This window comes from Hippopotamus amphibius, chromosome 3 (assembly GCF_030028045.1).
Source record: "Hippopotamus amphibius kiboko isolate mHipAmp2 chromosome 3, mHipAmp2.hap2, whole genome shotgun sequence".
Lineage (NCBI taxonomy): Eukaryota > Metazoa > Chordata > Mammalia > Artiodactyla > Hippopotamidae > Hippopotamus > Hippopotamus amphibius.
In genome coordinates, this window is record NC_080188.1 from 64222625 (window position 1) to 64236826 (window position 14202).

The 14202-nt window shown below is 36.2% G+C and overlaps 1 protein-coding gene across 3 annotated transcripts in view; it reads left to right on the forward strand.

Annotated features, from left to right (window-relative positions):
* BMPR1B (bone morphogenetic protein receptor type 1B) overlaps positions 1 to 14202 on the forward strand; it is a 417039-nt gene that overhangs the window by 159750 nt on the left and 243087 nt on the right. The window contains exon 2 of one of the 3 annotated variants that reach the window (XM_057725928.1): positions 8575 to 8621. The exons of the other annotated variants lie outside the window; for them this stretch is intronic. The gene's annotated coding sequence lies outside the window, so the exon portion shown is untranslated. The remainder of the gene's footprint in view (positions 1 to 8574; positions 8622 to 14202) is intronic. 3 annotated transcript variants of the gene reach the window in all.

Sequence of the window (14202 nt, forward strand, 5' to 3'; positions counted from 1 at the left end):
ATCTTCAGCGTCAATCCTCTTACTATAGGTAGTAATTCTTTCAGAAGTTCAGTCGTGAGTAAAGGGTAGACTGATGGATATCTGCAAGTGAAGACAGGACTTTTCTTCAAATCCAGTGGTACCTCATTAATGCATTCATGTCAGATATCTTCTCTTTAAATGAATTATGAAAAACCCATATTTTTTGCTTCGTTAATTCCTCTTATATAGTTCTTATGTATTCCTCATGAACTTATTTTTTTTTAGTGAGGTAACATTGATTTATAACATTATATGTTTTATGTGTATAACAGTATACTTTGACATCTGTATACCCTGCAGTGTGCTCACCACCAAAACTCTAGTTTCTGTCTGCCACCGTACAGTTGACCCTCTTTATCCGTTTTACCCTTCTTCTACCCTCCTCCCCTCCCCATTCCCTTCTGGTTAGCACCAGTCTGTTCTCTGTATCTATGCATTTGTTTTTATTTATTTTATATGTTTAATTATTTTTTAATTCCACATATGAGTGCCTTTACATGGTATTGTCTTTATCATATTCCATTTAGCATAGTACCCTCCAGGCCCATTCATGTTATTACAAATGGCAAGACTTGATCTTTTTATGACTGAGTAGTATTCCATTTTATGTATGTACCACAGCTACTTTATCTGTTTATCCACCCATGGGCACTTAGGTTATTTTTATATCTTGGCTATTGTAAATAATGCTGCAATGAATATAGGGGTGCATATTTCTTTTTGAATTAGTGTTTTTGTATTCTTCAGATAAATGCCTAAAAGTAGAATAACTGGATTATATGGTAGTTTTATTCTCAATATTTTGAGGACTCTGCATTCTGTTTTCTATAGTGGCTGCACCTACATTTCTATCAACAGTGTATAAAGGTTTGTGTTTGTCCATATCTACTCCACCACTTGTTACTTCTTGTCTTTTAATAATAGCCATTCTAACAGTCATGTTGTGGTTTTGATTTTATTTCCATAATAATTAGTGATGTTGAACATTTTTTCCTGTACCTGTTGGCCATCTGTATATCTTCTTTGGAAAAATATTCAGATTCTCTGACCATGTTTTAATCAAGTTTGTTATTGAATTGTATGAGTTTTTATGTAGTTTGAATATTAACCCCTTATCAGATATATGATTTGCAAATATCTTCTCTCATTTGGTAGGTCGTCTTTTTGTTTTGTTGATGGTTTCCTTTGGTGGGCAGAAGCTTTTTAGTTTGATGTAGTTCCACTTGTTTATTTTTGCTTTTGTTCTCCTTGCCTGAGCAGACATATCCAAAAAGATATTGCTAAGACTGATGTCAAAGAGCGTACTACTTATTTTTTCTTCTTGGGATTATTATGGTTTCAGCTCCTACATTCAGGTCCTACATCCATTTTGTGTTTACTTTTTTTGTATAAGATAGAGGTCTAGTTAAATTGTTTTGCATGTGGCTGTCCCGTTTTACCAACACAATATTGAAGAAAATTTCCCTTCTCCATTGTATGTTTGTGTCTCCTTTGTTGTAAATTAGTTGTCCATATATGTGTAAGTTTAGTTCTGGGCTCTCAATTTGGTTTCATAGATCTTTGTAACTGTTTTTCTGCCAATACCATGCTGCTTTTATTACTATCGCTTTGTAGTATAATTTGAAATCAGAGCTTTGTTTTTTTCTCAGGATTGCTTTGGCTATTTGGAATCTTTTGTACTTTCATGCATTTTTAGGATTTTTTTGACCTATTTCTTTAAAAAATATCCTTGGGATTTTGATAAGAATTGCATTGTATCTGTGGATCACTTTAGGAAATGTGGATATTTTAACAGTTTTAATTCTTCCCATTCATGAACATGGAATATCTCTCCATTTATTTGTGTGTCTTTCAGTTTCTCTTAATAGTGTCATATAGTTTCAATGCACAGGTCGTTTGCCTCCTTGGTTAAATTTATTCCTAGGTATTGTGATTGTAAATGGAATTGTTTTCTTAAATGTTTTTTCTGCAAGTTTGTTGTTAATACATGGGAATACAACAGATTTTTGTATATTAACTTTGTGCCTTGCAACTTAATTGTATTCATTCATTATTTTTAATATTTTTGCTGGTGTGTTTAGGGTTTTCTATATATAAAATGTCATCACAAAATAGTGACAGTTTTCCTTCCTTTCCAATTCAGGTGCCTTTTATTTCTTTTTCTTGCCTAATTGCTGTAGTACTTCCAATGCTGTGTAGAATAAGAGTGTGAGAGTGGGCATCCTTGTCTTATTCCTGAACTTAGAGGGATAGCTTTCTGTTTTTCATTATTGATTATGATGTTAGCTGTTGGTTTGTCACCTACAGCCTTTATTATGTTGAGGTGCATTTCTTCTATACCCATTTTATTGGATGTTGAGTCTTGTCAGATGCTTTTTCTGTGTTCATTGAGATTATTGTATGTTTTTTATCTTTCTTTTTGTTAATGTGATGTATCATGTTGAATGATTTGCAGATGTTGAACCATCCTTGCATCCCTGGTATAAATTCCACTTGATCATGGTGTATGGTCCTTTTTAAGTATTATTGAATTCGGTTTGCTAATTCATTGTTGAGGATTTTTGCATATATGTTTTATCAGTAATAGTGGCCTATAATTTCCTCTTTTTTGTATTACCCTTCTCTGGTTTTGGTATCAAGGTAACACTGACCTTGAAAAACGTGTTAGGAAACATTCCCCTTTCTTCAGTTTGTTTTGGAAGAGTTTGAGAAGGATAGGTGTTAAATTTTTGAATGTTGATAGAATTTGCAGGTGGAGCCATAGGTCCTGGAGTTTTGTTTTTTTGGGGTGAGGTTTTTGTTTTTTCTTTAAGAACTTTTATTGAGATACAATTGACATACAATAAACTGTATATATTTAAAGTGTACAATTTGATATTTTTTCTTATTAGTAATGTACATATGGCAATCCCAATCTTTTTGGGGGCAGTTTTTGATTACTGCTTCAATCTCCTTACTAGTGATTGGTCTATTCAGATTTTCTATATCTTCCTGATTCAGTCTTGGTAGGTTGTGTGCTTCTAAGTATTTATCCATTTCTTTTAGGTGTCCCTTTTGTTGGCTTATAGCTGTCTATCATAATCTATTACAACCTTTTATATTTCTTTTCTTTTGTTTCTGATTTTATTTGTTTGAACTTTCTTTTTCTCTTAGTGAATCTAGTGAAGGGCTTTTCAATTTTGTTTATCTTTTCAAAAACCATTGCTTGGTTTCATTGATCTTTTCTATCTTCTTGTTAGTCTCCATTTCATTTATTTTCCTCTGAGTTTTACTATTTCCTTCTTTTATTGGCTTTGATCTTTTTTCCTCTTTTTCTAGTTCCTTTAGGTACAAAGTGAGATTGCTTATTTGAGCTTTCTTTGTTTCTTGAGTTAGGCCTGTATTGCTATCACTTTCCTCATAGTACCTCTTTTGCTGCATCCCATAGATTTTAGTATGTCATATTTTAATTTTCATTTATCTTCCAGTATTTTTTGATTTCTCCTTTGATTTCTAAATTGACCCAGTAGTTGTTGGTAGTATTTTGTTTAGTCTCCACACATTTGTGATTTTTCCAGCTTTCTTCTTGTAGTTGATTTCTGGTTTCATACTATTGTGGTTGGAAAAGATGCTTGGTACGATTTTAGTCTTCTTAAATTTATTGAGACTTACTTTATGTCCCAACATATGGTTTATTCTTCAGAATGTTCCATGTGTACTTGAGAAAAATGTGTATTCTGCTGCATTTGGGTGGGGTGTTCTGTATATATCTGTTAATTTGTATGTTCTAATGTTTCATTTAAGACCTGTGTTTCCTTGTTAACTTTTGTCTGGATGTTCTATCTACTGATGTAAGTGGAGTGTTAAAGTCCCCTATTATGGTTGTGCTGCTGTCAGTTTCTCTCTTTAGATCTGTTAAGAATTGCTTTATATATCTTAGTGCTTTTATGTTGATGCATATTTATTAATATTATGTTTTCTTGCTGGATTGTCCCCTATATCATCTATCTTTGTCACATGTTACTTTTTTTGTCTTGAAGTATATTTTGTCTGTTAAGAGTATAGCTCCATCCACTTTCTTTTGGCTGTCATGTGCTTAGAGTATCATCTTACATCCCTTCACTTTGAGCCTATATTTGTCTTTAGACCCGAGATGAGTTTCCTGGAGGTGCCATATAGTTGGGTCTTGTTTTTTAATCCATCCAGCCACTCTGTGTCTTTAGATTTGTGAATTCAGTTCATTTACATTAAGAGTGATTATTGTTAATGGGAACTTGGTATTGTTTTTCTATCTTTTGTTCCTGGTTGCTCTATTTCTTTATTGTTTCTTTTCTTTTGTGTTTCTGTCTGCAGTTTTAGTTCAGTGGTTTTCTATGATGTTTTTCTCAGTGTCTTCTTTTTTTTGTTTCATGTCTGCTCTGGGATTTTGTATTGCATTTATCATGGTATTTGTATAAAACATCTCACAGATAACATAGTCCTTTTTCTGCTAATAGCATCTTATCTTCATTTGTGTATACACAAAGTTTTGTCCTTTTTCCTTTTTAATTTTTTGTTGCAGATTATTTCTTTTCTGTAGTAGTTGTGTGTTTGTTATCAAATCAAAGTAGCTGTAGTTATTTTTAATGCTTTTTTCCTTTAACCTTTAGGCTATAATTGTTTACCAACTTGTTCTGATATAGAGTTGGAATTTTTTGATTCTATTTATCACTTTACTTAACACATTATTGACTGGGGGATTTTTGCAGAAACTAACACCTGTGACCGTAATATGTCTCTAGTCAAAAATGTGTTAAAGTTTTGTGTACTTTTGCTTTTTTGTTTCTGATAAAAGAGCTCCTTTCAACATTTTTCATAAGGTTGTTCTAGTGGTAATAACTTTCTCAGCTTTTGTTTGTCTGGGAAAGCCTTTGTTTCTCTTTCCTATCTGAAGGTAACTTTGCTGGATAGAGTATTCTTGACTGACAGTTTTTATCTTTCAATGTTTTGAGTATGTCATTATACCTACTTCTGGTTGGTAGAATTTCTGCTGAGAAATCTACTGATAGCCTAATGGGGGTACCTTTGTGCATTACTGTCTTCTTTTCCCCTGGTTGTCTTTAAAGTTCTTTCTTTGTTGTTGACTTTGGTTGTTTTAATATAATGTGTCTTACAGAACGGTTTTTTTTTTTGTTTGTTTTTTTGCACTGAGATAATTAGGTGTTCTCTTAGCTTCATAGACTTGTATACTAGGTTCCTTCCCCAGGTTTGGGAACTTCTTGGCTATTGTTTCTTTAAATAAGCTCTCTGCTTTCTTCTCTCTCTCTTGTCTTTCTGGGGTACCCAGTATCCCTACATTGCCTTTTCTAAGGGGAGTTGGATAGTTCTTGTAGAGTTTCTTCATTTTAAAAAAGCCTCAATTCTCTGTCTACCTGTATCATTTTTAGACTTCTGAGAGCTTATCTTCTCTTCCAAATTATCTGCTCTATTTCCAGTGCTTCCTAATGCATTCTTCATCTCATTTATTGAGTTCTTCAGCCCCAGAAGTTCTGTTTGGTTCTTATTTTTTAGAGTTTCAATCTCTTTGGTAAAGTATTCCTTCTGTTCATTAATTTTATTCCTCAGCACATTGAACTGTCTTTCTGAGATTTTGTAGCTTGTTGAGTTTCTTCATAACAGCTGTTTTTCTCTATCAGATTACAGTCTTCTGTGACTCTGAATTTGGTTTCTGGAGAATTATAATTTTCTTTTTGTGATACCATTACTGTGGTTTTTCGTGGTGTTTGATGAGCTCTTCTGCTGACATATTTGGAGTAGTGAGCACTTTTCTTATTCAAGTAAAGCTTTGCTTACTTTGATTCTAACAGTTCAACAGATTGGCAATTCGAGGCCCTTCTTTTGTTTTTCAGTAGATGGAGCTATAGCAGTAGTTTTTGATTTCTCTTACATGAACTGCCTCTGGCTATCTTTGCCTCTGAGATGTCTCTGAGAATTGGCACTGTCCACCCTCTACCACTTATGCCAGGAGTGTTACCAGTGCCCTTGTCCTCACTGCTGGTACCTCCAGGGTTGCTGGTGCTTTATTGATGCCAGTTTCGCTGCTGTAGCTGATGTTGCTGCTGAGGGCACCATGTTGGCAGGTTCCTCTGCTGTGTCTAGTGTCACCTGGGTCATGGGCAGCATTGCAACAGTGTGGAAAGGGGGAGTGTATGGGGAAGCTGGAGTTTTCAGGTCCATGAGCACTGCCACTGTGGAAGGGGTGCAGAGGAACTGACAGGTGCTGCAGTGGTTGGAGAGATGGAATGCCAGGCCCTGCTACCTCTGCTGCCTGGTTCTCTGTCACTGCAGGTACTGCTGTGGCTGAGAGGCTGCAGTTGTGTGTGCTGCCTCTGCTTCTGCTACCAAGTTCTCTGGGGCCATGGGCTCAGCTGTCATGGCTGGGGTCTGGGATGGGGCACTGCCTTTGCTGAACTCCCAATTCTGGCTTCTCTGTGCATCTAGTCTATTCACATTCAGATGTATAGATGTGTGGATCTCTCTGGCATCCTAATGTATTGGGCAGAGGAAACTTTTTTTTTGTTTTTGTTTTTATTTTATAAATTTATTTACTTATTTATTGGCTGCATTGGGTCTTCGTTGCTGCACACAGGCTTTCTCTAGCTGCAGTGAGCGGGAGCTGCTCCTCATTGTGGTGCATGGGCTTCTCATTGTGGTCTGGCTTCTCTTGTTGGCGGAGCAGTGGCTCTAGGTGCACAGGCTTCGGTAGTTGCGACAGTTGGGCTCAATAGTTGCTGTAGCTCATGGGCTCTAGAGCGCAGGCTCAGTAGTTGTGGCACACGGGCTTAGTTGCTCCGTGGCATGTGGGAACTTCCTGGAGCAGGGATCGAACCTGTGTCCCCTGCATTGCCAGGTGGATTCTTAACCACTGCACCATGTAGGAAGTCCTGAGGAACCTTTTTAGAATTATAAATGTTTTACTAGTTGTAAATTGAAGGGGCAAGACAAAGGGAGCATCTCATTCCACCATGATACTGACGTCATTGTCATAATCATTCCCTGTATTGGTTTCCAAGGGTTGCTGTAAGAAATTTACCACAAACTTGGTGGCTTAAACAACAAAAATTAACTTGCTTATAATTCTGGAGGCCAGATGTCTGAAATCAAGGTGTTGGCAGGACCATGCTCCCTCTGAAGGCTCTAGGAAAGAATCCTTCCTTGCCCTTTCCTACTGTCTGCTGGCTCCGAGTAGTCATTGGCATTGTTTGCTTTGTAGCTGTGTCACTTTAGTCTCTGCCTCCATCTATGCATGGCCTCTTTCTCTGTGACTATCTCTGTGTGTCCTCTCCTCTTTCAAGGATATAAATCACTGTATGTAAGGCCTTCCCTAGTCCAGCATGACCTAATTTTAATTAATTATTTCTGCTAAAGACCTTATCCCCAGTGTTCTGGGTGGAATGAATTTTTTGCAGGACACTAATCTGCTATACTCCATTTATCCATGCCAGATAATCAAAATGAGAGACAGCTGTTGTGCAGAGCTAGAGTACAAAGTGTAGAAAATGAGTGTCAGATTCTGCCACTTACAGGTGTCTGGCTTTGGGCAGGTTAATTAATTACTCTATGGTTTAGCTTTTTCATCTATAAAATGGAGATAATAATAGTGCCCCACTCATGAAATTGTTGTAAAGATTAAAATATTTAATATGTGTATGGTGCCTAGAATATCTAGCATAAAGTAAGCAAATTTTAGTGATAAGTAAATTCACAGTCAGTCTTCTTACTTAACAGACCTATGAAGATGCTTTCCTGAAACCTTTCTTCCAATTTAGTTTCTCCTCCCTCCTAGTGATCTTAAACATTATTCAATTGTTTCTCCTTCTCCCTGTAATCATCTGTGAGGTGTTGCAAGAGGTAGTGCAACTATGGAAGTGTAGATGGCCTTTGTAGATGTTCAAGGTCAGTTCTGGACCATCCCACTTAGAAAACCTCTACATGGCTGAATGGCTAGAGATTGTGGGACCTGTTGTGCTTCCAAATGCCTGTGGTTGCATGGGATCCCAGGAATGTTAATTAATTTTCATATTTCCCGTTAAGTTACTTCTGTAGCTGGAACAAAGAGTTTCTGAGCTGGGTTCAAAGTGGTATTCTCTGTCACTAACACCCTCAAAGAAGACTGTACTTGAAGCTTTCTTGTCCTTCCTAAGAGCCTGTAAAAGGCACTCTAGCTTTGCAAAGCTGATTTAAAATATGTTCCCAGATGTAGCAGTGGAGCTTTTGGTCATATATTCACACTGAAGATACTTTAGACAGTGTGCTCTGCAAAGCTGAGGTACATTTATGGCATCTAAGGGACCTTGAGATAAGGAAAGGTACTCTCGTATTTCCTCTGAGAACCTTCTGGCCTCATTAGAAGTGATTTTATTTCAAAGCATAACCTCATTTTATATTCTCTGCAGTATTATTTTGCTCTCAAAATTAAAGAAAAAAGCATAGCAAGTATCTCTGGTGATAGTAGTGCTGTGGGCTTACTTTGGGACCCCTGAGGTATTTATTGAAGTAAATTCAAGTCTATTGAATTCTTTCCTGTCATTACAGGACAGTGGCAAAAAATGAGACTCGGTTGAGCCTAGTAAACTATACACGTAAGTTTGGTTGTTTGATATAATTTATAAATGTGTGGTTTTTTTTTAGATATGTGCTTACTTCTACTACATTTTCAAGATAAGCTACATTATTAAAAATTTCAGATAATTCAGTATAAAATTTTTATGTATAAAATTTTTATTGATAAAAGAATACTATTAGATTAGATTGACACCTCCAATAGTTACATTAACCACATGTACTGTACCCTGCTTTCCACCTTGTTGACTTGTTTTGGGGTATTTGATATATACTAATGTATTCAAAATAGACTAGTCTACTTTCTTGTCTTTGTACATTGAGATGAGCTGAGAAAATTATTCACTCATTCATTTATCAATATTTTTTTAGAGTGCACATTTTACTGACTTGGTGCCAGCCTCTGAGATGAATGAGAGTGAAACTTTTGGCTAATAAATCTAGAAGAGAGAATTGATGTGTAAACCATTAAATTACAATATGGTGTGAAAAAGGCAAGAGGTGGCAGTGATTAACTGTGTCTAGGATTGGGGGTGGGTAGAAGCTTGCTAAGAGAAGGTGACATCTGAGCTGTGTTTTGAAACTTAAAGGAAGCTTGTTGGCTGATGTGAACAGAGAAGAAAGTATGCATCATGAGATATGATGTGTTTAAGAACTAAGAGCAACTTGGTTTTGCTGAAGTTTATAGTTAATGGTCCCTCTATTGCTAGGACTCCTTTTGGTGTAGTTTGTGGAAATTTAGGAAATTTGATTTACCTCATGATACTTGCCAAATCATTTGAAGAGATAATATATCAAATTAATATTTGCATAAATGAATGTAAATTAAGTCCTGGTAATTGATATCACAATATCAGAGGTTTGAAAAGTATTATATAATACTACAGTCATAGCGTTTTCAATCTCCCTTCTCCTATGTGGAGGTACATAGTGCATTACATAGTACACAATATGCACAGTACATCTATGTAATGCACGCCCGTTAGTAGCGGTATCACCGTAGTGATAACTCTCGATCTTGGGCAGTGGTATGGGGTATGTCTACATAGAGGCGGATACTTGCTAAGGTTAGTCTAGTCCTTGTAACATGTAAATCTCTAAATACAAATGGGTTATCCCCTAAGTAAAGTACAGAATGAGAGTTTTGGACTGGTACCTGGGTATGGGGTGGCTGGAGCTTAGGTGGGAGGTGAGAGGGCTTGGCTCCATAAAGTTGCTCAGGAATCAAGGCTGGTAGATTTCCACTGTCTTTAGCATACAGCTTCCAAAGTTGCCTTGGGTGTTCCCATCCAAGTTCCATATGGGAGAAGAGAGAATGTGGAGAAGGCCTGTCAGCTTTTTATCTACTTAAGCGCTGAAGTGACATTCATAACCTCTGTTCATGGTGCACTGGTGAAAAGCTGCCACAAGGCTCTTCCTAAATGCAAAGGAAGATGGGGAATGTGGTCCCCTGCTGGACCACTACTTCTCAGCAACTCAGTGCTATGGAAGATGACCATAAATTGTTGCTAGGCAATCAGCTGCTTCTACAATCAGGGTATATTAGAATCCCTAGGAGGGAGTAAGAGGGTTTCAGAATTATAAGTAGCTTGAGAAAGGCTTGCAGGTGATTCGGATATGTCCTATTAGGGCATTTTTCTCTTTTTAACTTACTTGAGTATTAATACTAGCCAGATGTCTTCCTGTGCAGGTGTGGATTCTGAAATTCAGGGAGGGTAAGTCTTGAGTAAAGTGTTAAATTTTCATGAAGTACATCATTCTGACTTTGATTTTTCTACCATAGTGTGCTTTTTTTGTTTGTTTTTCCAGCCAATTTTCAAAGTTCGTTTTTCTTAAAGCTGTTTAAAATTCTTACAACGTCTAGAAAGCATTAGTTTTAGATACATGTTATACTGCTTTTGGGGGGGGGGTGACAATCATTGGATTCAGGGAGATTTGATTTAATTTTTATTCGAATATAATTTTAGTTAGTGAAGATTTTAGTAGGAAATAATAGGTAGATAATATATGTGTATTATTTAGTTCATAAGTAGAGAGTGTGCTTTCTGCTTTCCATCTCCATTTCACCATTAGATGCTGTAACATTTATGTTATTAACTTATAAACTTATCTAAGAGGTGGTAGTGAGCTCTAAGGTTAATAACAACAGCCATTACAGCCCCCCCCCCCACCTTGGAATAAGATTCACAGTTTCTGCCCCTGCTGATAATTTTGACTTTTAAAAAATCGCTTCTTTTCACTAGTTCTTACAAAGATTGGAGCTACTGCAGTAAATGAGATTCATAGTGTGATGGATTTGAACCACAAATGATTTCCTGTTGTTGTCCCACTGTCTTACGTTCATTATTACTCAATAGTTGTGTGTGGGGTGTGTATAGCCTACTATGTTTCAGGCCCTCTGATAAGTGCCAGGTTGTGGATAGTGGGTACAAAGTGCTGTCATGCAGCTCACGTTTTATTGTAGCGCTGTTAATAGAGATGATGGAAATGCTGTGTATCTGTATAACAGTATGGTAGCTACTAGCCACATGTGGCCTGTTAAGCTCTTGAAATGTAGCTAGTGAAACTGAGAAATTGAATTCTTTTTCCCCCCTTTTGGTTTTATTGAGATGTAATTGACACACAGCACTATATAAGTTTAAGGTGTACAGCATAATGATTTGACGTACATACATCATGAAATGATTACCTCAGTTAAGTTTAGTGAACATCCATCATCTCATGTAGATAAAACTTTAAAGAAATGGGGAAACAGTATTTTTTCTTTGTGATGAGAACTCTTAGGATTTAGTCTTAACAACTTTCATATATCAATATAACGTACAGCAGAGTTAATTACATTTATCAATTTATTGTTAAATTACACTTACTTAGTATTGTACATTACATCCCTAGTACTTAATTATCTTATAACTAGAAGTTTGTACCTTTTGACTACCTTCATTCAGTTCCCCTCTCCGTTAACCGCAAATCTGATCTCTTTTTCTATGAGTTTGTTTTTGAAGTATAATTGACCTACAGCACTGTATTAGTTCCTGGTACACAACATAGTGATTTGATACTTCCGTACATCACAAACTGATCACATGATAAGTCTACTTATCATGTCACCATACAAAGATATTACATAATTACTGACTGTATTCCCCACACTGTACATTTCATACCTGTGACTCATTTGTTGAAAAACTGAAAGTTTGTACTTCTTTATCTCCCTCACCCATTTCTCTCCTCCCCAAACCCCCTACTCTCTGGCAACTACCTGTTTGTTCTTTGTACCTATGGCTCTGTTTCTGTTTGGTTATGTTTGTTCATTTGATTTGTTTTTTAGATTCCACATATTAGTGAAATTGTACAGTTATTTATCTTTCTCTGACATTTCACTTAGTGTAATACCTTCTAGGTCCATCCATGCTATTGCAAAGGGAAAGGTTTCCTTCTTTTTTATGGCTGAGTAATATCCCATTATATACCACATCTTCTTTAGCCACTAATAATAGATGGGCACTTAGGTTGCTCCCATACCTTGGGTATTATAATTAATGCTACATTGAATATAGGGGTGCGTATATCTTTTCGAATTAGTATTTTCATTTTCTTTGGATAAATACCCAGGAGTAGAATGGCTGGGTCATATGGTAGTTATATTTTTAATTTTTTGAGGAACCTGCATATTTTTCTCCATATTAGTTTCATCAGTTTACATTCCCACCAACAAAGGGTGAGGCCTCCCTTTTTTTCCTCACAGTCTTGTCAGCGCTTGTTATTTGTTGTCTTTTTGATAATAGCCATTCTAACTGGTGTGATATCTCATTGTGGTTTTGATTTGCATTTCCCTGTTGATTACTGATGTTGAGCATCTTTGCATATGCATGTTGGCCATCTGTATGTCTTCTTTGGATTGAATTCTTAATTTTATTTGATTTTAATTTATTTAAATTTAAATAGCTGCATGTTCTGGCTCGTGGCTATCTAATTGGACAGTGCAAGTCTATGGGAAAAATACACATTGTTCAAATAATCACACTATAAAATGTGAAATTGCAAGACTGATAAATGGTGTGAAGTAGACACACATGTTTTGGGCACCTATTGAGTTTTATTTGACTTATACAGGCAGGTCATTAAAGGCTTAGGTTTGGGTGCTAGAGATGGAGAGAAGTGGATAAATTTGAAGGATAAATAGATATATAAAATGGACAGGGTCTAGTGATGGTTTCAAAATGCCTTCTAGATTTCTTGCTTGTACAGCTGAAGAGATGAGACTTATTCACTAAGAGAACACTGAAAAAGAGCCAGGTTTGTGGGTGAAGCAAATGAGCTTGGTTTTGTAATACTGGGTTGGACTATACAGGCCTGAGACACAGGATAGAGGTTTAGGCTGAACAGACATTTGGTAATTGAAGCTATGAACAGAATGTGTTCACTTAGAAAGAGAGCATAAGTTGACATAATGAGAGTGCTGAGGACTGAACTGAGGAACCCCAGTGCTTGATTCTGGGTTAGCATGTAGGGGAAGGAGAAGGGTGATGGATTCTGAGAGAACTAAAGCTTCAAGGAACTTGAGGTTGCAATGAAGTCAAAGAATAGCCTTAGATGACAGCCTTAGATGATACAGATGAGAGGCTTGGAGGAGAAAAGGTTATGGTTTAAGTTTTATGAATAAGTGAATTTTGAGATGGAATATTTAGGAGTCATGATGATTTTCAAGATCTGCCTGTGTGCATGGATGACCAAAATAAAGCAGAGAAAGGTGGTCATGAGGATTAAGGGAACCATGCAAATTAATTATAACGAAAACATTTAATCCCATTTTGACAAAAACTCAAAGTCTAAAACTTTCTCTTGTTAGAATTACAAGGTATTAAAATGTTTCATAATGTGCATATATTTAAGTAGTAATACATACATTATATGATACTCACTTGTTATGGTACATAGTAGAGCTAATGATCACCTATCTCTTAGGGAGCTTTTGATCATTCAAAATTTGAAGGTTTATTGTGGAATCATTTGAAAATGATTAAAAGATGATTTACCCTGTTATTTACAAAATTTGTATGACTCCTCAACCTTGGTAGTTACCAATAATAAAATGCCTTGAATTTTGCATTTGTGGCTTTGAAGGTATTACTGTAAATTAAATTACCTGTCCATGCTTTGAGATCTTTTTTTTTTAAGGACTTTTATTGAGACATAATTGACATACAATAAAATGCACGTATTTAAAGTGTACAATTTGATATTTTTTTCTTATTAGTAATATATATAAGGCAATCCCAGTCTCCCAATTCATCCCACCCCAACCCCCACTGCTTTCCCCCCTTGGTGTCCATATGTTTGTTCTCTACATTTGTGTCTCTATTTCTGCCTTGCAAACCAGCTGATTTGTACCATTTTTCTAGATTCCACATATATGCGTTAATATATGATATTTGTTTTTCTCTTTCTGACTTGACTCTGTATGACAGTCTGTAGGTCAATCCATGTCCCTACAAATGTCCCAATTTCATTCCTTTTTATAGCTGAGTAATATTCCATTGTATATATGTACCACAACTTTATCCATTTATCTGTTGATGGACATTTGGGTTGCTTCCA